Genomic DNA, 24,413 nt, shown 5'->3' on the forward strand with positions numbered 1-24,413 from the left:
GGCAGTCCCTGCCCTTTCCTGGCTCTGCCCTCTATCTTAGGGAACTACATTTCCTGGGCTCTCTGACCCTGTTGCTCCCAGGGAGGTCCAATCAGGGGAGGCTCTGGTGGGAACCTGGAAGACAGCATGAGGGAGAGGCCAGAGAATTTCTCCCCCTCCTCTCTGCATTCTGGGGCATCTCCTCCATGGCTCCAGCTCAGGCTCTGCTGTGCTTTCAGCCCTGGCAGGACAGCCTACAACTGTCCCTCCAGCCCGAACAACGAGCCACTATTCCCAATCTCTGAGCTGGGCACCTGTTTGGTGCCTCAGCTCTGTGGTTTCCTCTATCACCTATTTCCTGTTTGAAATTCCTATTGCTTGAAGGACCTAGAGTGGTTTGTGTTCCCTAGATGGGAGAGTTACGGTCTAATATTAATATTAATAACTCTATCGGGTGGGTAATGGAGGAAACAGAGGCAGAGGAAGGTTAAGTAACTTGTTTCTGGTCACATACTTAGTAAATGTTGGAGCCTGGAGGTGAACCCAGATGCATTTGTCTTCAGTCTGGCTCTCGATGCGCACGATTAGGTAAGACAACCATCGACCCACTCTCTCTGCTTTGAGAAGTCTCTCCTTATGCTTTATAGCCAGTTCCTAAGCTGAGGAGGGACGTGTCTTAGTATTCTGGGTTTATTTCCCTCCTGGGAATTTTCCGGGCCATTTTCTCATGAAGCTCCTTTCCTTGGGAACTCATGAATGACTAAACTGTCTGCGGTTCATTTCTGCGTTGCCCTGTTCTACTGATTTATTGATAACTTAGAAAGCCTTACTGTCTGATGTACAGACATGTAATGGACAGTTGATTAAGTGCAGGGTCTGTGGTCATGTCTATAAAGCACCAAGTGCTGGTCCTTGGAAGGAATGTAACTCTGTACAATGAAACTGTTTCTCTGGGGTAGCTAGAGTCACCAACATACCTTTTTCTTTTCTTTTCTTTTCTTTTATCTTTTCTTTTTTCTAAAGATTTTATTTTGAGAGAGAGGGGGAGGGAAGGAGAAAGAGAGGAAGAGAAACATCAATGTGTGGTTACCTCCCACAGGCCTCCTACTGGGGATGCGGCCTGCAGCCCAGGCCTGTGCCCTGACTGGGAATCCAACCAGCAAGCTTTCGCTTTGCAGGGACACCCAACCAACCAAGCCCACACCAGTCAGGGCCAACAGTAGCTTTTCTAAAATGCCGTCTATGATAGCCCAAGGAATGCTCATGTTACACAAAAGACACTCAAAGTTTAGAGCAGCTGCCTTTGAGTGTAATGAAAAGTGAGAGAAAGCTTTGCAAAGAGGAAAGTTATTATTGTCCCCTAGATCCCGGTATGAGAAATGGAACATCAGATTAATCTCACACATGAAATAAAAAATATTAAAAATCCCTATCGTCCCGGAAAGACATTAAACATGGACATTGATGAACGATTACTTTGGTTCAGAGAACAGGCTTTTTCCTTAAAACGGATATCATTGTTACTATCTAAAAGATACTTTTTCTTTTTTTAAATCCTCACCTGAGAATATTCTTTTACTGAATTTAGATACAGAGAAAGCGAAAGAGAGAGAGAGAGAGAGACATTGATGGGTTGCCTCCTGTACATGCCCCTACCAGGGATTGAACCCACAACTTAGGTGTGTAGCCTGACCAGGAGTCAAACCCACAGACTTGTGGTATATGGGATGACACTCCAACCGACTGAGCCACCCAGCCAGGGCAAAGATATTTTACCTTTTTAATCACGAGTCCATTTTCAGGTTTTGCCGATTAGGGGAGTACGAAATTTGGGGTGAGCTGGTCACTTAGGACTGGTGTCCGGTGTTACCTTGACAGGTCTGGTTGAGCCAGTTACGTAACGGGGTTGCTGGTTTTGCGAATTCTGCCTTTCCAGGTGCCAGCCATGAATATCACTTCTGTCCAGTACCTCCGATGATCTGAAGGTCGGTTACATCCTCCCTGGTTTGGTGTGTCTACTGTAAACAATATGGGAGTGAGATTCTTTAATGAGGACTTTTGAAATGGGATCTAGTTTCAGTGGGATGCTAGAGAGTGTCAGGAGAAAGACCCCACCTCCCCTACATCAAACACTCCTGCTCCCTGTCCCAGGAAATGAGTGAATCCTTTCTTTCCGGTCTTTACCTTTTCCTGAATTCAAAGCATTCTCTGTCCACAATCACTCTGAAGCTGATAGAGCTCAAGGTCACATCTAGGCAGTAAGTTTACAGAAACCATTCCTTGGTTTTAATCCTGCACTGTTTTCCCCCTGACTGCTATTCACGAGTGCAAGGCACTGTAGCCAATTAATTTTAATTTTATACAGAGAGCTCACCTGTAAGTCTGCAGATTTTTTTTTTTTCTGTGGGAATTGCAAAGGACCAAAGCAAAACTAGGTCGAGCCCAAGATAGTCTCATTAAATTCCAAACTTGCCAAACTAGAATCATGGGGCCAGGCATGGTGTGCAAGCCCGTGCTTGACTGAGGTATTAGAGGCAGGCTCACTGTGTTGCCCTTTCATATTCTCTGCCTCCCTATCAATAATGCAAACAGTAGCCCTCACAGCCCAGAGCAGCCACACAGCTGAGGACTCCTAGGGATCAGGACACATCACGACTGCTGTTTCAGGGAACAAATGTGGAGAAGGGGTCCAGCATGTAGCCAGAGAGCAGGCTGCAGCCAGCACCTTGACCAAGGGCCCAGGTCAACCCAGACAAGAGCTAAGGATTAATTTGTGAAGAACAAAAGAGTTATCGGCCTATTTGCACTTTTCACAGCAGGATGCTGTATCAGCTTTTAGTACGAGGCAGAGCACTTTGCAACTTAGATCATCAAATTCAGAAAAGAAGACTCTCCAGGCTTCCAGCTTCCAGTCCCATTACACCCAGCGAACAGAGTTTTTGAAGCCACTGTGATTACCAATAACTGTAACTCCTGCTTTCAAGAGACTGATTGAGACTGAACTAGAATCTTGTAGTCCCAATTCCAGATACCTTGGACATGGATTCTAATCAGCTCAGTGTGACCGATATGCTCACAGTTGGCCTCATCAACTTTGTGTGGCATAATAGAGACCTCACAGAATCTAGATAGCTCCTGGGGCCAGTCCCTGTAGGTACGAAGAAAACTGGGATCCTTGTGAGCTGAGCAGAACCTGCAAGGCGTACAAACTGTGACCGTCTTACAACGAGAGACGCTGTAGGCTGCATTTCCTGCTCTTCTCAGAATAGAAAGTCACTGCTCTAACGTGACACCCCCTTTCTTTAAAGTCTCCACTTTCTGATTTAATGGTCTTTCAGAATGTAGGACATTCGTTAGATGGACCCATCGCTGAGGATCCCGGGTCCTAGTTTTTGAATTTTGTAACGAGGCTCTACATTCCCTAGGATCAATATTAACTAGATCCGCCAACATGGTAGTCACGTTAGATGAATTGCCAAACTGTGACACTTAGTTATTAAGATACGCCAGACATGTTCCATCTTTCATCCTTTGTTGTTGCGGTCTTCTCAGCCCGGAAGAGTCTTAAATAATCCAGCTATTGAAATTCTAATCATTATCCCTAAAGGCATAGTTCAAATGTCAGTTCCTTCTGAAGTCTCCCTTGATCTTCCCAAGTTTAGAGCTGCCAGATTTAGCAGACAAACAATATAGGATACCCAGTTAAATTTAATTTCAGATACACAGTGAGTAACTTATAAGTATTTCTCAAGTATTTCATAGGGCATACACTAAGATTTAATTTGTTGGTTATCCAAAAATAAAATTTAACTGAATGGTCTGTAGTTTTATATGGTAACTCTCCTCTAGTTGGGTTTCAGTTAAACCTCTTCTTGCTCCCAACATGTTACCTACACTCTTTTTCAGATGTATTTTATTCTTCCATGGATATGTTGGTTGTTTCTGTTTGTTTCTTTCTCACTAAATTGTAAGATACTTGAATAAAAAATTCTTCCTTAAAAAAAAACTTTTGTTTTTTAAATAGCAGTTTTAGGTTTGCAATAAAATAAAGAGGAAAAAGCAGAGATGTCCCATATACCCCTTTCTTGTATACATATATAGCCTTGCCCAATGTCAGCATCACTCACAGGAATGGTGCACTTTTACCAAAGGCTACACTGACACATCATAATCACCCAGAGTCAGTAGTTTACATTAGGGCTCACTCTTGGTGTAGTATATTCTATGAGTTCAGACTAATGCATAATGCCACGTGTCCATCATCATCCTCTCACAAAGAGTATTTCACTGCCCTAAAAATCATCTGGGTTCCACCTGTGCATCAGCTTTCCCTCCAGAACCACTGACCTTTATTGTTTTTACAGTTTTGCCTTTTCCAGAATGTCATGTAGTTGGAACCTAGGACACACTATGCAGCCTACTCTGATCAGCTTCCTAGGAGATTGTTACTATGCATTTAAGGTTCCTCCATGTCTTTTCATGGCTTGGTAGCTCACTTTATTTTAGTGCTGAACAATATTCCATTGTTTGGATAATCCCCAGAGCTAAGAAGGCAGAGCAGATGTTAGCATAGGAGAAGGAGAAGATGAACGCAGGGAGCTGGAGAGTCAGGGCAGTGAGAACGCGGAGGAAGTTGCGGATGAACGGCCTAGTCAAGGGCTGTGCTGGATTTCCTGAGCTCCCTGGTGTCTGCTCTGAAAATGTGTGTAGTGGACATTTGCCATTCTCCCTGGCCGGCCAATCAATACCTTTAACATCCTTCCTGTGTCTGAGAAATTCTCCACTTAACGAATCGTCTCTATCCCCACCCTCGGGTAGAAGCCAGAAACTTGCTCTTCCAGCCTCCTTGGTAGCCAGGATACAGTCAATGAGATGAATTTGCTCTGTGTAATGAACTGGAAACTCCTGAAGCAGAAAAGCGGTTTCTGGGTAGAGTCCATTCTATTTAGGATGCTGATGGACACTGAGAGGCAGTAGGGACAGGGTTTCCAGCAGTAGCATCGGTGCCCAGTGTGGGTGATGTAAATTGAAAGGGCTGTGCCCCGGGGTGGCAGCAGGGGGACCCTGGTAGGCTGGATAACTGTCCCCCCTCTTTACTCTGTCCCTAGAATAGAATCTATACCTCTGGAAATGGGACTTACACTGTCCTCTACGACAGTAGACAAAGTCCACATTGACCCAGATACCTTGAACTTGGCTGTATGACTTGTTTTGAGCCATAGTGCCTTAGTTCTATCTAGGCTGGAGATTTAAGAAGCATGCTTAATTTCCGTCATCTTACTGGGGCCTCCACCCTTCCCATGAGAAGGGCATCTGTAGCCATTGTCACCTGTCTGAGTCCTAGAATGAAGATACCTGACCCAGGCCTGAACCTGACCCAACTCTGGACCCAAATTCCAACTAAGCTCAGCTGCGTCCCATCAAGATGAGCCAAACTACAACTGACCCATGAAGATAAAATAAAATGCTTATTGTTGAGATGGGAGAATAATTTATTATGTGGCATTATCACAGAAGAAATCTGACTAATATAGTGCTCCCACTGGAGTGCTTCCCAGGTATGATTTGGGCAGGGTTGATATTCTGCAATCATGTTCTAGAACAGCCGTGGAAGTTACGTACCATCATCCACTATTCTGATTTGTTGGACCCTGTGTCACATGGTTGTCAAATCTTTATGATCATCTCTAGGTTTGGTTGTCCCTGGCGATGTGACTACCAAGCCTGATTCTTCAGCCTTTTGGAGATTCTGTAATATACCTAATATCATTGAATAAATTAATTTTCTGAATTAAAGAAAGTATGTTTCGATTTACAACTTAAAACCCTGACTAAAAGCAATGAGAATGCCAAGGTCAGGGCACCTTGACCTTGGCAGGGGGTCTCTCGTCTCCCTCAGTGTACACAGTACATTTTCAGATTTGCTTTATGAAAGCACTTCAGCACTTTCTGTCTTTGGACTTTAGGTAAAAATGTAAACAGCCTAAGAACTCTGTTTCTATATTTTTACAAATTTGTCACCAATACTTCAGTCTCTTCTCCTCGGTGCCCCTGGGGCAGGTTTCTTTTTCAGTTCAGTGGAATGAAGACTTGGCCCTGACCCAAGAGACCCAGGCTCCAATCCCAGTTGTGCCGATAATCTTCACAACCTTGAGAAAGTGAATTTCCTTCTTTGGGTCTTAGTTTTCCTGTATGCAGAATCCCAGGACACTAACATCTGATCTTTTTGATGCTGATGACCAGGGAAAATAGAAATGATGGGAACATGTTATGGAAAGCCACAAGATCTAAATATATGCACAGTGTATGGCATGCACCTCTGTTTAATATGTAGTTTGACATTAATTATGTATAAATGTATATGCAAGCATATACAACAGTCTGGAAGGAAATGTGCAAAAGTGCTAGTTGTGATTTTCTCAGGGCTCTGAGATTATGGGGGATTTAAATATTCTTTTAAAAATGTCACCACATTTTCTGTAAGGAACATTTACTATCTTTGTAGTGAGAGGATTCTTTTTTAAAAGAAAAGAAAGGTGCTAATGTACTATACTAATGTAGGGGAAGTTCTCTTGAAAGTATTTTGGCTCAAAGTGGGACCCGTTTTCCGGTAAAAGTAAATATAAGAAAAGGTAGGAAAAATGGGGAGAGAGAACAAGAAAGAGTAGGAAGGGAGTACCCCTTTGCAGTCAGGGCGCTGGCCCCTTATAGGGAGGGGGACGAGGAGAGGCGTGTGGAATAAGGATCTCCCTTCTAAGCCCAGGGAGCTCCACTGGAATGTGGCACTTTGAGTCACAGACTCATCCATCACCAGTTAATCCATGACCTCCAAATGCACAGGAAGTCAAGTAGAAACCTGACCCCCAGCCTCAGCCCACAGGTGATTGCCGTTCCATCCCCAGCACAGGGCAGTAAAGGATCTGATTGCACACATCCTCAGGAAATCCTCAGGAAACAATTCGGTGCATGACCCCGGTGAAGAGAATTTTCTTCTAGGTCAGAATTTTTCTCTAGGCCATGGGTGTTTTGAGTTTTCTACAGCAATCATCTTCCAAAAGGCTTTCCCCATTGTACCTGCAGTGGAGATGAAACAGGCCGCAGGCTGAGGGTGGGCACAGAGGCCACAGGGTTTGGTTGCTCCCTCATCTCCCTCATTACCGTTTCACCCCAACAGGACAATGCTCTGGTTCTGGCAGCAATGAGAGAAAGCGGGGGCCGGGGAGGAGAGACATTAGTTGTGATCACATTGCTTCCCCAAACCTTTATGGAGCACATAGCATGTTCCAGGGACAGTCAAGGCTGGGGCTACAAGGCAGCTGGGGCTACAAGATTACAGTCTAGTGAGGGAAACAGACAGACACACGGGTTTCAGTACTCATGGGCAGGTTCTTTAAGAAAGAGTAATGGTCATTGCTAATATTTATGGAGGGTTCAGAATATACCAGGCATGTGCTGGGTACTTTATGTGGGTTATCTCATTTACGTTTCACACCAACACTATGACATAGGTACTATTATTGTCCCCATTTCACAGATAGGAAAACTGCAGTTTAGGGGAGCTTAACTAACTTGCCGAGGTCACACATCTTACCAGCAGAAGAGCAAATATGTGAATCTAAACCACCTGGCTCGAAGCCCACCTGCTTAATCCCCCTGCTCTACAGCATAGAGAGGGGAGGCAGAGGAGGAGCAGTCCCACCTGCCTAGGGAAAATCACAGAAAACTTCATGGAGGAGGTGACTCTTGAGTTGGGTCTTAAAGGATGAACAGGAGTTTTCTTGAGGACAAGGAGGCAAGAAGGGCAGAATATTTTGAGACTAAGGGCAGAGAAGCAGGTTGGCTTCTTCTGGAAATACCAAATATTCTGGTACAGCAGGAAGGTAGGGGGCCAGCAAAGGCAGGCTGTGAACGATGAGGAGCCTGTTGAGACACTTGGCTTAGCTACTGCTGCACCTGGCGGCTTCTCTTCAGAATCATCACTGACAAGTGAAGATGCCAGCAGGCAGAATGTGAGCCAGCCATGGCCTCGCAGGACCTGGCGCTCCCAGCTCTGCTGGGGCTCCTTTCCAAGGAGCTGAGTTGGGTCTTTTCCAGGATGTCCCCTGGTGGACCAGCAAACTATCTAAGTGCCAGATACAGCAACCGTGTTGAAATGGAGAGGGACAGTTCTGGCAAGGAAAGACAAGTCTTTTACCTGAAACACGTGGTGGTCAAGACCACAGACTTTGCCTATGGAGTCTCGGATCTGGAGTTTGGCTCCTCTGTTTACTTACTGTGTGACCTTGAGCACGTCACTTAGCTGCTCTGCCCCTCACATGTGTCTTATATAAATTTAGGCATCATCATACCTGTTCCTTAGGCTTTCTGTGAAGATTAAATGAGCAATTCACATCACATACTTAGCACAGTGCTTTGCACAAACACTCAGACTGTGGTGGTGTTATTAAAAGCAGTCACAGCCACTCATTCAACATTCACTAGCAAAGAGTTATTGAGTGTTTTCTAATGCCTGGAGCTGGATTATCACCGTGAACAAGGAATACAGAGTTGTTGATTGCCTGGAGCTTATATTCTAGGGAGGGAGGCAGACAGTAAACAATTCATATATATATCACATATATTTCAGAGAGTGATGAGTGCTATGTGGATAATAAAAGGGTAAAGAGTGAAGTGTGTGTGTGTGTGTGTGTGTGTGTGTGTGTGTGCGCGCACAAGTAGGAGCTTTAGATAACATAATCAGCTAAGGTCTCCTACAGGAGCTGATATTCGAGGGAAGACCTGAATCAAAGGAGCTTATCTCATGAAAATGTAGAACAAAAATGGTTCAGGCACAGGACACAGCAAATGTAAAGACCCAGAGGCAGGAAAGAACTTCACATATTCAAAGAATAAGAAGAAAGCCAGTGTCCTGAACGGGGGGAGTAGGGAGGGTGACAGGAGATGAAGGAGGTAATGATGATAGTGATAACAGCAACCGTAATAATTTGTACTGAACACTTACTCGGGGCTAGATGACTCATGTTTATCTTCACAATTGCCCTGTGGGGAATGGGCTACTAGAGTCCCCATTTTACAGTTGGGAAACCGAGGCTCAGCAAAGCAAAGGAACTTGCCTGGGGTCACACAGCCAATATTATTGGGGCTGCAGAGCCAGGATTTGGGCTGAACAGATGGCTCCAGAAACCATTCCCCATCACTGCCTTATTCCACCTTCACTAGGATGGCACTCAGCTGTCCATCCAGCTTAGTGCACAGCAGAGGGATGTGCAAGTGCATGCATGTGAGTGTGTGTGGGTGCACATGAGTGTGTGCCCCTGTGCGCCTGAGTGTGTGTGCGTGCATGTGGGATCAGAGGCACAGGACAGTGAGAAATACAGGTGTATCTTAGCTCTTGGTTGTGGAAGCAAGACTAACACACAAGCAAAGACAAGGATTACTTCAAGACTAAATATATTTATGTGGCAAATTGTGCAGCACAGACCCTCATGCTTTAGGAACACTACAGAGGCGGGACTTGTTGCAGGGAGGAGAGGGAAGCAGTGCAGTTTGGTGATGCAAAGGGGAGACTCCAGACTCAAATCCCATCTGCTGCACTATCAGCAATATGATTTGGGGCAATTCCTTAGCCTCTCTGTGCCAGTTTCCTCATTCATAAATTGGGAATAATAAAAACACCCACCTCACACAGGTGTTTGAGGATTAATTAAATGAGTTAATGTACATAAAGCTCTTAGAATACTGCCAAGCAGAAAGTGTTTGTCATTATTAAAAATATTTTTTGCCACTTTGGTTCTAGATTTTAAAATATTACTTAACTGATAAAACACCAATGTTCACTTACAGTCTCTTTATTGATAATTTCTTGATTTATTCTTCCTCCTCCTCAATGTTGCAATTTCAATAATATGAATAGGTGGTCCATCCCCTCCCCACCACCTGACACCTGGGTGCTTCAGTTCCTTGCATGTCTTTCCTCCAATGACCTGCTCCTCCACCCTCTCAGTCACTTCCTCACATAGCCACGTCCTGAACTGCACTCCATCCCTAACATTTCTTTGTAGCTCAGTTAGTTATTCCCATTTCTGCCCCCACTCACCCCCCTTTCCTCTCCCCTGCCCTGTCCAACCCCTGCTCCCAAAGACAATCCCCACCCCATTGCCCTTGTCCATGGGTCCTTTGTACATGTCCCCCTTCTTTCCCCCATTATCCCCCTTCCCCTTTCCCTCTGGTCACTGTGAGTTTGTTCTTTATTTCCATATCTCTGGTTCTTTTTTGCTCATTTGTTTGTTTTGTTGATTAGGTTCCACTTATAGGTGAGATCATATGGTATTTGTCTTTCACCTCCTGGTTTATTTCACTTAGCATAATGCTCTCTAGTTCCATCCATGCTGTCATGAAGGGTAGGGGTTCCTTCTTTCTTTCTGCTGTGTAGTGTTCCATTGTGTAAATGTACCATAGATTTTTGATCCACTCATTTACTGATGGGCACTTAGGCTGTTTCCTGTACTAGGCTATTATAAATAATGCTGCTATGAACATAGAGATGCATAGATTCTTTTGAATTGGTGTTTCAGGATTCTTAGGGTATAATCAGTGGTGGAATTGCTGGATCAAAAGGCAGTTCCATTTTTAGTTCTTTGAGGACATTCCATACTGTTTTCCACAGTGGCTGCACCAGTCTGCATTCCCACCAACAGTGTACTAGGGTTCCCTTTTCTCCACAGCCTCACCAGCACTTGTTTGTTGATTTGTTAATAATGGCCATTCTGACCACTTCTCCAAGGGGGACATACAGAGGGCCCATAGACATATGAGAGGGTGTTCAACATCACTAGCCATCAGAGAGATGCACATTAAAACCACAATGAGATACCACTTCACACTGGTCAGAACGGCCTAATATTTTTTTATCCTCACCTGAGGACATTTTTTCATTGCTTCAAGAGAGAGAGAAACATCGATGTCAGAGAGAAACATCAATTGGTTGTCTTCTGCACGCGCCCCAACCAGGGATTGAATCCGCAGCCTGGGCATGTGCCCTGACTAGGAACTGAACACATGACCTTTCGGTCTACAGGACACTCCAACTAACTGAGTCTCACAGACCAGAACTCCATCCCCAATACTGATTTCCTGAGTCTACTCTCTAACCACTAAGGTATTTCTCTAAAGTACCTGAACTCCAACAATTCTTTGTCCCCAGTGTGACCTCCAGCTTATTGATTCTACCTTGTCACTCTCTATGGGCAACCATTATAGTACTATAATACACACATACACACACACACAACTATATACTGCATATATACCTACATAGTATACAGTCTGGTTATATATTACTACATGTGTGTGTAGTATATAGTATATATATTCCTATACATTACACATACTAAATATATAGATACTATAATATAAAACATATATATGTGCTATATATTACATACTATTATATACACTATAAACTACAAGGGTTGTATATAGTACCTACATAATGACTTGGGAATATCCTACACTCCTTCCTCCCTTCAAGCTTTGTCATCCTCTCTTGGGAAAACAAAGCCCTGGCTAAATCCAGCCCCGCCTACTCCGTGTCCAAAGCTATGCAGCTAAATGCGATTAGAGAAAAATCACACACACTACCTGCTGGTTTCATTTTAAATTCATGACCACAGACTTCATATGATATCTCCCCAGTGAATTCACTGTCATGTGTAGATGAACTTCTGCTTCTGTCGAAAATCAGTCCCTTTTCCGGTACACGTCTTACCCCCTCACCAGAGGGCATCACTTCAGCAGTTCTCTCCTCTCTCTCTTCTGCATTTCCCCCCATGAGATCATTCACAAGAGCATACGAACCTGTATTCTTTCTTTCTTTTTAATAAACCTTTACCTGGCCCCACTGTACTAGTTATTGCTACATAACAAATTCCACCCCAAACTTAGCAGCTTAGGACAAAAAACCCTTGTTCTCTCCAGTTCTCGTGGGTCAGGAATCCCCCAGCAATGGCTTAGTTGGATGTCTGTGGCTCAGGGTCTCTCACAGGTGCAATCAAGGTGTCCGGCAGGGCTTTAATCACCTCAGGGATCAATGGGGAAATGACCTGCTTCCAGACACACACACATGGCCTTGGGCAGGCCCCAGGTGCTTATTGGCTGTTAGCTAGAGGAACTTCTGTTCCTCACACATAGACCTCTCCTAGGGCACTTAACACATGGCAGTGGGCTTCGTTCAGAGCCAGCAAACCAACAGAGGGCCCAGGACAAGCTTTTTTATAACCTAACATTGGAGGTGACATCCCACCACTTCTGCCTTACTCTTTTCATTAGAAGCAAGTCAATTAAGTCAGCCTAGGAGAAATTGTACTGTTGTTGAGAAGGTGAAATGGTGCAGTCATTGTGGAAAACAGTGTGTTGGTTCCTCAAAAAATTAGAAATAGCAATTCCATTCCTGGATATCAACACAAAAGAGTTGAAAGCAAGGGCTCACACACCCATGTCTGAGCATGGGTGTGTTTATACCTCCGATATGTGCAACAGCATCATTCACAATAGCCAAAAGGTGCAGACAGCCCAAGCGTCTGCTGGTGCACAAATGGATAAACACAATGTGGACTGCACATACAATGGAACATTAATCAGCCTTCAGAAGGAAGGAAATCCTGGTATATGTTACAACCTGGATGAACATTGAAGACATGCTAAGTGAATTAAGTCAATCACAAAAGGACAAATATTGTATGACTCCATTTATAGGAGGTACCTAGAATAGTCACGTGTGTAGGGACAGAAAGAAAGTAGCATGGTGGGTGCCAGGGGCTGGGGGAGGAGGAATGGGGCATTATGTTCAATGGGTGCAGAGTTTCAGTTTGGGCAGGTGAAGAAGGGAGGACGAAGAGTGTTGATGGTTGCACGGTAACATGAGTGTTTTAATGCCACTGACCTCTACACTTAAAATGGTTTAAATGCTCAATTTTGTGTCAGATATATTGTACCACAACTTTTAGAAATGATAGGAGAAAAATGAGTCAGCCTTCACCCAAATGAGGGCATGAGCATATGGAGACAGGGGCTCAAATACCAAAAAACACCTCTAATTGGTGGGTAGTTAGGATGAGGGTGTACATTCCCAGCGGGGAGAGTGTGCTCCCAACCAGGTGAAAATTGAGTGTGGGTGGGAGGGAGGAATGAAAAATATTTCTTATTTTTCACGTGTAAAGCTCAGATAGACACTCAGTACATAAGCAGAAGGGCACTTGTTTGTGTCATTAACATTTCATGGGCAATCTATTAGGAAAAACATTTCAAATGCTTCTTTAGGAAAGGCCACAATAACACCGGGTTAGGGCATAAAGCTGGACTCTTCCGGCCACAGTGAGGTGAGGTGGGTTTGTGGGAACCCAAAATCAATGGTGAGAATCCCTGATCTGCCTTCACTGAGTTAACCAAGGGCTTTCATCTACAGCAGGTATTCTTAGCTCTACAGCCATGGACGTTTAAGTGATAGTGGATGGGCTTTGGGTGCAGGAATCTGTGATTCTCCTGAATTGTAGGCACCATGTAGATGCCCTTGTATGCGGATGAGAGAATCAGTGAGGTCGAATCAGATGACCTGGGCTCAAATGCTGACCTTGCTGCTTGCTGTGTGAGTGGGCAAGTTACTTAACGTTTTTGAGTTAGTATCGGATCATAGGTTTGCTGTGATGCTTAGATAAAGATTCCAGAACAGTGACTAGAACAGTGACAGTATTTAGCAAATTATCAGCTATTACTATATATGTTAATATTTCTGGGAAGAGATAGATTCCATAAAATTCTCAAAGGGATTCATGACTACCAAAAGTTTAAGAACCTCGAAAATGCAAGAACTATTACCATCAGGAACCCATGAGGTAAAATGTCACCCTCACCCTGCTTACACGTATCCTAAGGACCACCGTGTTCTGCTGTTCAGTTACTGTATCTCCTATCTTAGCCCAGTCACTCACCGGCTCACACCCAGACAATTTCAACAGCCACCTCTCCCAACCGGACTCCCATCACCAAGTCGTCTCATCCTCCATCTTGCCCTCCTTCAATGATCTAGAATTGTTTTTTTGTGTTGGTTGGTTGGGTTCTTTAATCTTTAGGTCCTACCCTATCTCTCCTCTATGAAAATCTTTCTGTGGCTCACCATGGCCTTTAGAATAAAGGTCAAACTCATTTGCATGACATAGTCCATGATGTGGCCCCGTCCACCTCTCCTGATTTAAGGGGCCCACTCCTCATGCCAGAGCCCTGCCGTGCTGCCCCCTCCTGCCTCTGTGCCGTTGGGGTGCTCTTCTCTATCTGCAAAGCCCGTGTCTCTCTGGCTGCCAGTCTGAACTCAGAGCATGGTGCGTTATTTCCAGACAGGCTTATGTGCTTTCTCTCTACATCCTTTGAATTTTACAACAATTTTTTCATTGTTTTTGTGTTCATTTTCTCATTTTTGTCTCTCCAGGAGACTGTGGGCTCCTTCACAATAGGGATCAGATAGTTTCGTCTTTCATCCTTGGTGCCAAGTTCAGTGTCTAGCCCTTGGTATGTGATCAATAAATATGTTTTGAATAAGTGAATAAATCAAAGAATAGATAGATACAGCTTAATAACTTGTCCAGGCTCCTAGGTTAGTAAGTGAAACAGCTAAATCTAGAATCAGTCTATTCAGACTCTTTTTGATTATAAGGGATATAAAACCTCAAGTTGGCCTACCTTAATCAAAAGGAGAGATAGGCCCAAAAGTTGGAAGTCCAAGGGTGGATTGCAGTCCAGGTATGGCTGCATGCAGTGGGTATGATAGCATCAGAATTCCATCTCTCCCGCTCCACCCTTCAGCTCTGTTTTCTTCTTTCTCTGCTCTTCATTCTTCCATAGGCTGCCTCCACTCAGGATGGCCTCTATCAATAACAGGCTTAGTTCATTCTTAGAGCTCCACACTTCTAGGAATAAATGGAGCAACTCCCTCTCCTAGCAGCCATGGATCAAATTATTTGGAGGGGCTCTGACTGGCCTGCTTGGGTCTTGTGTTTCACTCCTACCCCGACCGCTGCCCCACCCCCCATTACACTAATCACTGTAGGGAGAAGAGGTGTCATGGTTGGCTAAGCCTGAATCACATGTCCACCCCTGTGGCCAGAGGGCAAACAAGGCAATGGGATTGACAGTCCAGTGGCACCAGAAGGGATGGAGTCTGTACAGGCACAATGGAGAGAATGGTTCTGGATGGACAGAAGCCGTGTATCTTCATTCTACTCAGTGTTCCTCATTACTCCATGGAGTTTTTCCAGCCAAAGGCAAGCAGAGAAACACTTGTTTTATTTGCAAGGGTTCATTAGGGGAATGGTCATTGTTTCTTTTAGTGATTTTATTTGTTTAAATGTGACTGGTTAAAGAGTTTCAGTTCTTTGGGGGAATAATCATGGAACAATTTTATTTCTTCTATTCACTACTCCCAGCTATTCTGTATTAAATCCTTCTTCCCCACTGGGTAGTAGGTCCCTTATCAAGAGAATGTTCTGATCCAATCATTTTCTTGACACATCAGACAACTGAAACTCAATTTAGTACAGTTTGAAGCCCTTGCTCTGAAGTGCACTCCAAACTCCCTGCTGCCCTATCCCATACAAAGGGACTGTGAGCTGCTGCTCTTCCTTGCACTTGGGTATTGTAGGGTAGGAATGGGGGAAGGGGAGAGGGCCATGAGCCACATCTGGCTCACCTCCTTTCCCTCTCTTTTCTGGGCCTACTCCTTGCAAGATATTGAGAATCAGGGAGAGGACATGAGTTACCTGTTGGCGGCAGTGGGGAGATGCCCTTGGTCTTCTCTGCCTGATGAAGTGCTGTCTGTGTAGAGGATATTCATGGTTTTCTACACAACACTGAGATTCATCCTGACCCCTGCTGCCCCTGACCCTCCAAACTCCTGCTAACAGCCCCTCACCTGCAGGATGCGTCTTCTCTTGGCAGCCTTGGACAACCCTCGTCCCCTGCCCCTTTCTCAAACCCCTGCTGCCTGATTTGGGGCCCTAGGAATATCTGACCTCCTCTTTAACACTCTCAGATGGCCATGGGGAACTGGGTTGGGGTGGAGGATGCCCCATTTTCTTCCTGCACACGTTGTGCATGGTCCCTTCTCTCCACCACCACGGGCTACCCCAGCAAGCCTTTTGAAAGCATATATGCCAGGCAAGAAGCCCCCGGCTGCACACATGCCCCCAAATCAGAGCTGCCTCTAATACACTGCATCTTGTGCAGACCCTAAAAGAGAACACCATCTGAGTGGACAGATTATCAAAAAGTTCCCCTTTCCCATTGCTCCTCAGCCTTACTCACCCCTTCACCTAGGTATCCTAATTCAGAGCAAAATTGCAGTCTTACACTGTGGCCCTCCCAAATTCCAAGGGATACATACCATGTTCTCCCAAGAATGTCCTCACGCCTGATGACAGCCCAGGGTCTGCCTACTGACTGTAGTTCCACAAGTATCCAGAGAGGGAGCCAGTCTCCACTTCTTGCAAGCACCCACTCCTCATTTTCTCTGAGCCTCACCTGCCCTGAATTTGCTAGGACAGCAGATCTCACAGTGTGGTCTATGGACTCCTGGGGGTCTCCAAGACCCTTTGAGAGCATCTCTAAAGTCAAAATTATTTTTATAATAAAATGTTATTTGCCCTTTTCACTGTGTCGACATTTACACTAATGGTACAAAAATAATTGGTGGCTAAAATGCTGTCACCTTAGCATGAATGAAGGCAGTGGCAACTGAATGCACTCGTAGTCGCTGGATTCTCCACCACCACGCACTCACCAGAGGAAAAAATTCCAGTTTCCCCTAAGAATATCTGGACAAAGTGGTAAGAATGACTACACTTAGGAAACGGCAACCCTTGAGCATATCCATATGTCTTTCTGATAACACGCCGTGTGACAGAATGGGTAGTACCCGTGGAGCGCCTCTGCTACATGCTGAAGTGTGGTGTTCGTTTGAAGGAAAGAAACCCTTCTGCACCTCTGTTGTAAAGTGACCTAGCTACTTCCACGGAACATCACTTTTATCTGAAAGAATGACTGGCCTAAACGGTTTCTTTCCCGACTGCGGTACTTGGCAGCTGCTTTCTTGAATTGTGCAAAGAGAGCCCACCACTTTCAGAAAAATCGCTGACAGTATGTTGCCAGTGACAAAATTTGAGTTTTTAAGTAGAAATGGGAATTTTGCAAATCTTGCATCTGAAACCATGAGCTTGAAAGTGTCCCATAAAGACTTTTCTTTTGGCAGCATGGGGATGACATCAGTCCCCACATTTTAACTAGTGTAATGAAATGCGTTCATTTGAAAGAGCTGTGTCATTCAGTGAACTAATATTCCCAAATGACTGATCAATGAATGATGTTACTAAAAAGGGGTAAAAGAACCACTCGGAGTACAAGATTAACCCATGAATTCAATAAATTTTTTAAAAATGTATTACAATAGACGTATTATATTACTTTCAGATGTATAACATAATGATTTGATACACATATACAATGAAATGATCACCATAATTAGTTTAGCTAACATTTATCATCACATATAGTTACAATGTTTTTCTTATGAGAACTTTTTTTTTCAAATTTTATTTATTTATTTATAGAGAGGGGAAGGGAGGAAGAAAGAACCATCAATGTGAGAAAGAAAGATCAATTAGTTGCCTCTCGTTGCGCCCCAACCTAGAGACTGAACCTGCAACCCAGGCATGTGCCCTGACCGGGAATTCAACTGGCGATCTTCTGCTTTGAAGAACGACACCCAACCAGCTGAGCCACATCAGCCAGTGCTTCTTACGAGAACTTTAAAAGTCTACTCTTTTAGCAACTTTCATATATACGATATGGTATTAGTAACTATAGGCACCATGACTAAATGTTTTGAGATATAATTGGTATATAACATTGTATTCATTTTAGATATGCAACCTAATGATTTGCTATATGTATATATTGAGAAATGATTAGCACAATAAGTTTAGTTAACATCCATCACCACACATACTTACAAAGGTTTTCTTATGAGGACTTTAAAATCTATTCTTTTAGAAACTTCCAAATATACAATACAGTATTGTTCACGGCAGTCACCAGGTTATACATTACATCCCCAGAACTTACTTGTAAAACTGGAAGTTTGTGTCTTTTGACCACCTTCACCCATTTCACCCGCTGGATTTTAAATATAACAAAGTACAAAAAAGATCAACGTGGTTTCAGATTCCACACTGAAGAAATAAATGACTACTTGTTGAGTTTTGGTATAATATTAAAGAAGAATATCTGTAGTTATATAAAAATCTATTAAAATATTTCTCTTTTCCAACTGCATATGTGTGTAAGGCCATACTTTCTTCCTATGTTCCAATCAAAGTAACATAATGTAATAGATTGAATGCAGAAGCAGACATGAAAATCTAGTTGTCTTCCATTAAACTAGAGAGTAAAGAGATTTTCAAAAATGTAACACAGTGCTATTCTTCTTGTTAATTTTTTATTTTTGAAAAATGGAGTTGATCTTTATTAAATTGTTATTTATGTTAACATGTAATGGGGTTATTATTTTATTTCCAAATGAATTTATAAGTATATAATTTAAGATTTTCTAGTTTCAATTTCTAACACAGTGAATATTCATAGATAGAAGTCATATAAACAAAAGCTCTTTAGGGTCAACCATAAATTTCAAGAGTGTAAAGGGGTTTTGAGACTAAAAATCTTGAGAACTGCTGTGCTAGGAAATGCAGAAACACCCCTCTCATCCAGTATAGAAGAAAATGTCTTTGACCCCAAATGCAGGAGGAACCCCTAGGCCTGTGACTAACTACTTGGAGCAGCTCCTCTCTTCCTGATATCGAACCAACACTTCTGCTGCTCCTATGAAGCCCTGGGTGGATTATCCGTCCCAATGTTTTGTGGCTGTCTTTAGAAGTTTGGGTATGTGGAGCCTTTGTTTAGTCTCAATTGTCGATTCCAGGCACTAGAAAGTTTCTCACTTAATATCTTGTTAAATAGTCTTTAATTGTTTGACCATATTTATTTTTGTTTCATTTTGGGAGAACAGATTTTAATGTAAATTCAATATCATTTAAAAATGTTAATTACCATTGGGAAATGACGATGAGGAGAAGTTGGAAGATTGGGTGGTGTTTTGAAAAGAGCATTAATTTAGAATCACAGCTTTGCAATTTACAGAGTAACTGTGGGCAAATCACCCAACCTCTCTAACCTCATGTTCTCATCTGTAGAATTAGGATAAAAACACCTGCCTTACAGGTGGGTTAGAGATAATGTATATAAATCATCTGATACAAAACAGCCAATCAAATGAACTATCATCATCATCATCATGCTAGTACGGAAGCTGGGAAAGAGTGTTGGAATCCTCTAGACAAGCAGCCTACATTTTGGGGATGCCCTTGCTAAGTTCTTGGTGGAAACTCAAGGTAAGTTCCTCTCTGAATGTCGGGGAACAGCAGGTCCATCGGACAAGATGAATATCTGTCACCCTCTTCCCCATTTTCTTGACAAAGAAAACCAGGGTGAATAGTTTTCACCCTGGTTGAAGGGTTATTTTCCCAAAAGAGAGTTTTCTTTTTATCTCTAATTCCCCTCGAGGCAAACACCCTTCTCTGGGGTCTCCCAAATTCTAGGCCTCAGTGTAGGCTAGAATAGACCAAAAAAAAAACCAAAACAAAAACAAAACCCACCACTGGATACCATGATTGGCCAAGAGTGGAAAAAATAAACAGCTGGATGAATTTTATGAGGTTAAGATTTGCTAAATAAAGAGCTATGTGAAGCTACAGAGACTGTCCTCTTGAGCATTTTTATTATTTTTTTTTAGATGAGGACTCCACGAGGGGATTTTTATGGAATGATGCGTGAAAATGGTGTGCTTCTTCATGCTGCTAAAATGGAAGCCCTGGGTCTCTTTCATAGCCAAGGGAGGCAGATTAATGAGTTCAGGGGAGATGGCTGCTGCCTCTCAGCAGCTGGCTCAATTACCTCTCCTGTTCAAGCTGTGCTTTAGGCCTTGGAACACCAGCCTGGTGGAATTCTGACCTTGCTGGAGGACTTTGTTCCTTCACTGAGGCTGCCTACTTTTAGCTTGAATATGTCCTTTACTTCTCATAGGTGGGCTTGCTGGAACCATGAGTGTGAGAGAATTGTCCAGGGAGATTGTTTTCAAAATCAAAGGAAGTACATGAGATCATGAGGATGTTAACAAATGAGAAGTTCTGGGAAGAAAAACAATAACAATTTGGGGAAAGAATATTAGTGCATCTTATTCTAACAAAGCATTTTGGTGGGAGAGGTGGCTTGTCCAAAGAACTTTGTCAGAAATCATTTGATTGCAAATTACAGAAACCCACTCAGCTTAGCTCAAGTAATACATGGCTTTAATATGAGGCATTAGGTACACACCATGAATCCCAAATGCAAAACGAAGAGCTGAGAATTAAGAGGTTTGTAGTTCTAGGCAAAGTGTAGGATTCTAACTCAAGTTGCCTGTGTTCAAATTCTGGGTCTACCACATACTCTGTATGACCTTGGACTAGCTATTAATCTCTACATCACTTTTCCTCTCTGTCAAGTTTGGAAAGTAAGAGTACTTATATTTTAGAATTCTAATGAGATTTAAATGAGTGGACATGTGTAAAGTGTATTGAGCAGTACCTAGCACATACACATTAAATTCTTAGTAAATATTAGCTATTGAAGATTTCCATTGTTGCCATCAGATTTCAGACCAACTCTCCCACCAAGAACAACTAGAAAAGCTGGATAAAATTTTTTCAAATCACTCCAAAGATATTGGAAAGCTGCCAAGGCTGAGAGGACGTAAGAACTAAGATCTCAGAGAGAGGGGAAGCGAAGGGCAGTGAGTGTGACATTCTGTGCTGCTTTTCTCCCAAGGCATCTGCTGGTTGACAAGCATTATCTAAGACTGAGAAGCCGAACAGAAAAGACCGGCAGGTGAAGAGCTGAGCATCACTCCTGGCAGTTTTATGGGGCTGGAGGAGATCAAAATTGGAGCTTAGAGCCTTCCAAAGGAGAGGAGGCATGGTGGTTACTCTGCTCTTTCGGCTGGAACTCCCTGGGGTCATAATACAGGAATATGGATAAACTATAAATACATCAACCTTCATAAAGGTTAAAGCCTGGTTTTGAATCTGTTCAATCAGCCTTCACAATCTGCCTTTACAAGCTACTTACCTGAAGCAAAAGATAATCCTCTGTGGAGGAAGATAACACCATCCAGAGCCTTATATATAATACCTGATATTCAATCCAAAATTACCAAACTTGCCTGGAGGCAAGACAAACTGTCCAAAAACCCTGAGGGAGAGAAACTCAGACAATATAAAGAAACCAGCAGGAAATAAAAATACTAGAGTTAATACAGACTTTAAAAGAACTGTCATTAATGTAATCAAGAAATTAGATAACAGGGTGGTGACCTCCTGCATAGAATAAGAAACTATTAAAAATGACCAAATGAAAATTCTGGAACTTAAAAATATAGTAGCCAAAATAAAAACTCAACCTATGGCGTCATCAACAGCTTGGAAAGAGCTGAGAAAAGATTAGTGAACTGGAGAATTTGTCAGAAGAAACCTTCTGAAGCATGGAAAGAAAGGACTGAAGGACTGAAGCATGGAAAGAAAAAAGAATGTAAAATATGGAAAGAACTTACGAAACACATAGGACTGGGTGACAAATAGAACAAACGAGCAGTTGGAGTCACAGAGGAGCTAAAGGGTTAGAGTGGGTGGGGGACCATGTACGAGGGGTAGTGGTGGAGAATTCTCCGCAACTGATCAAAGACGTTGCACCACAGGTTCAAGGTTTACGACCTCCGAGGAGGACGTAGGAAGGAAACCGCATGTAGGCCTATCAGGGCATAACTGCTCGAAATCAAAGATGGACAAATCATCTTAAAAGCAGCCAGAGGAAAAAGGCATGTTACTTTTAAGAAGCAATGGTAATCTGATAGGTGACTTGTCACACAAACAAGGGAAGCTCCACAGTGGAGGAAGACAAGTGAATGAGATGTTCAGAGTGATAAAAGGGGAACAGTTGCCACCTAGACTTCTGCACCCACTGACAATACCTGTAAAGTAAAGGTCAAATTAAGGCATTTATGGACAAACAAAAACTGAGAGACTGCATCACCAGCAGACCCCCACTAAAGAAGTACTACAGGGAGTTCCTTAAGCCAAAGGTAAATGACACCACCTGGGAACATGGGAAAACGGGAAAGAATGAAGCTTAATGGAAAGCAAAGTATGTGACTGTATCTAAATGAATAGTGAATGCTCAAAACATTAATATTATGTCTTGGGTACTTAAACAAATTATAGAATTAAAGTATATGACCATAATAGCACCAAGGCTGGGCGAGTGGTAAATGGAATTAAAGCATTCAAGTTCCTTGAATTGTCCATGAAGATGTAAAATTGCAAATTTATACTGGACTTGGTAACTCTATCTCTGTAGTTACCCTTAGGACAGTCACTGAAAGAATAGTATCGATATGTAAAACTATGCTAATGAATAGATGGAATAATTAATAATGCATAATTTATCCAAAGAAGGCAAAAAGTTTTTATAAAAAAAGAACATTTTTTATAGACATCTAATGTCCTATTAGATCGAAGAGTTTGGGATTATGGACCTGAAAACCAGGAAGGACCTTAATGATCCTTCAGGCCAACACCTCAGAGGGGGTCCAAGCACCCCAGAGCTGTATGCAAATATGTGAGTGTGCACAAATGTTTATTTCTCTGGGGAGATGTCCACACCTTTCATGATAATTTCAGAGGTGTCTATGACTCCCCAAATGTCAAAAGCAGAGCTGTCAGTGAAACCTCTTATTTCACAGGTAATAGGTGTGTGGCACGGGGAGGTGAAGTAATTCAAGGTCACTCAGGGCTCCATTTAAATCTACTGATTCCTGATGATTCTTTGTATTGCCTCATAGCAAAACTCATGACCTCAGTTGGAATGGGGTGGGGGGGTAGGGGGAGCAGGGATGGTGAAGCTCTGCTTTGCAAAGGTTCTCAAATTTAGCCACCCATTAGGATCTTATGGATCTCTTGTGGGGAAGGGGGTTCCAACGTGCAGCCAGGAGTGAGAATCACTGGGTTAGAATATTTCACTAAGAAGGGTCGACACCATCCCCCACCATAGGGATGGGATTTAGTACCACACCCAGGCCTGTGGGTCTCCTAGCCCCAGAATTCTGTCTATGAGAATATAGGGTTTATATAACAAAGAAGAAGACCTAAATTAAAAACCAAGTTCTGCTTTATGAATGGGTGATCAGGTGCCCAGTCACCCGCTACCACTCACACAAATTAGGACTTCTAACAGAGCTGGACCCCTGGACTTCAGCTGGGAAAGCCAATTAAGGCTTCCTATCTTTCCCCCCTAATAAGATAACACAGATCACAAAGTGCACACTACCTGGCTTACCTATGTGAGCACAGGTAAAGATACAGGCCCAGAGAGAGGGGAGGATCTCTAGGCCTGAGGGGCAAGGCTGGCTGGTCTCCACCATACACAGGGCAGCACATTCTCTTACTTTACCACTGGTCCAGCAGAGGTGAAGTGGAGGGGAAAGAATGCCTGAATCACCTCCCAGACTCCTTGCTGGTGGCAGGGGAAGGCTAGGAGCTTTCTATTCCTCCTTTAGAGATACAGGAGGAATAGAATGGTCTTGACCATGGCAACCTCACTCACTAATGACATGTGGCCTACTCAATATATCGAGCTCATCAGATTAGCCATGAGTTTCCCATGAGGTGGGGCATAGGGGACAAAGGTGGGAATTAGAAAAGAAAGCAAGGGCCCTGGCGTGGGAGGGAGGAGAACATCTCACCTCAACTGCAAAGACACAGATACAATACAGAATGATGACAGATAATGTCAGGGTCTCCTCGGCTGTAGGAAAGAGCTACTAACCTTCACAGGACAGAGTTAGTGGCCAAGAATAGCCTTACTGAGGTGACTGCTAAGCTGAATCCTGAAGGAAGAATGGAAGTTTTCCAGATGGACAGGGTGTGGGAAATGAATTTTCACCTACATTATGGCATAGAGGCTTAAGTGATGTGAGAGGGCTGTAAGAATTGAGTCTGACTAGAATGTAGATTGCATGAAGAAAGTGTATTTGGAACAGGTCATTAAAATATAAGAATTAGGCATGGCAACCACTCAGTGAATTTTGCTTAGGATCAGTGAATTACTTAGTGACCCCCAAATTAAGGAAAGTTTTCATCTCTTTGGTTTGGAAAGATCTTGCTAATTCCGACCAGCTTGTCTTTAATCACTAGACTTTGGATAGTCTCTCTAAGGACAAGATTGCTTTGAATGTGACTCAGTAA

The 24,413-nt window shown here is 43.2% G+C and overlaps 1 long non-coding RNA gene across 1 annotated transcript in view; it reads right to left on the bottom strand.

The window, feature by feature from the left end:
- Positions 1-1,858: 1,858 nt before the first annotated feature.
- Positions 1,859-24,413, bottom strand: part of LOC128780623 (uncharacterized) — a 51,824-nt gene continuing 29,269 nt past the window's right edge. The window contains exon 3 of the long non-coding RNA XR_008426567.1: positions 1,859-1,997. This is a non-coding gene — a long non-coding RNA (uncharacterized lncRNA). The remainder of the gene's footprint in view (positions 1,998-24,413) is intronic.

Source organism: Desmodus rotundus, chromosome 3 (genome assembly GCF_022682495.2).
Source record: "Desmodus rotundus isolate HL8 chromosome 3, HLdesRot8A.1, whole genome shotgun sequence".
Taxonomy (NCBI): Eukaryota; Metazoa; Chordata; class Mammalia; order Chiroptera; family Phyllostomidae; genus Desmodus; species Desmodus rotundus.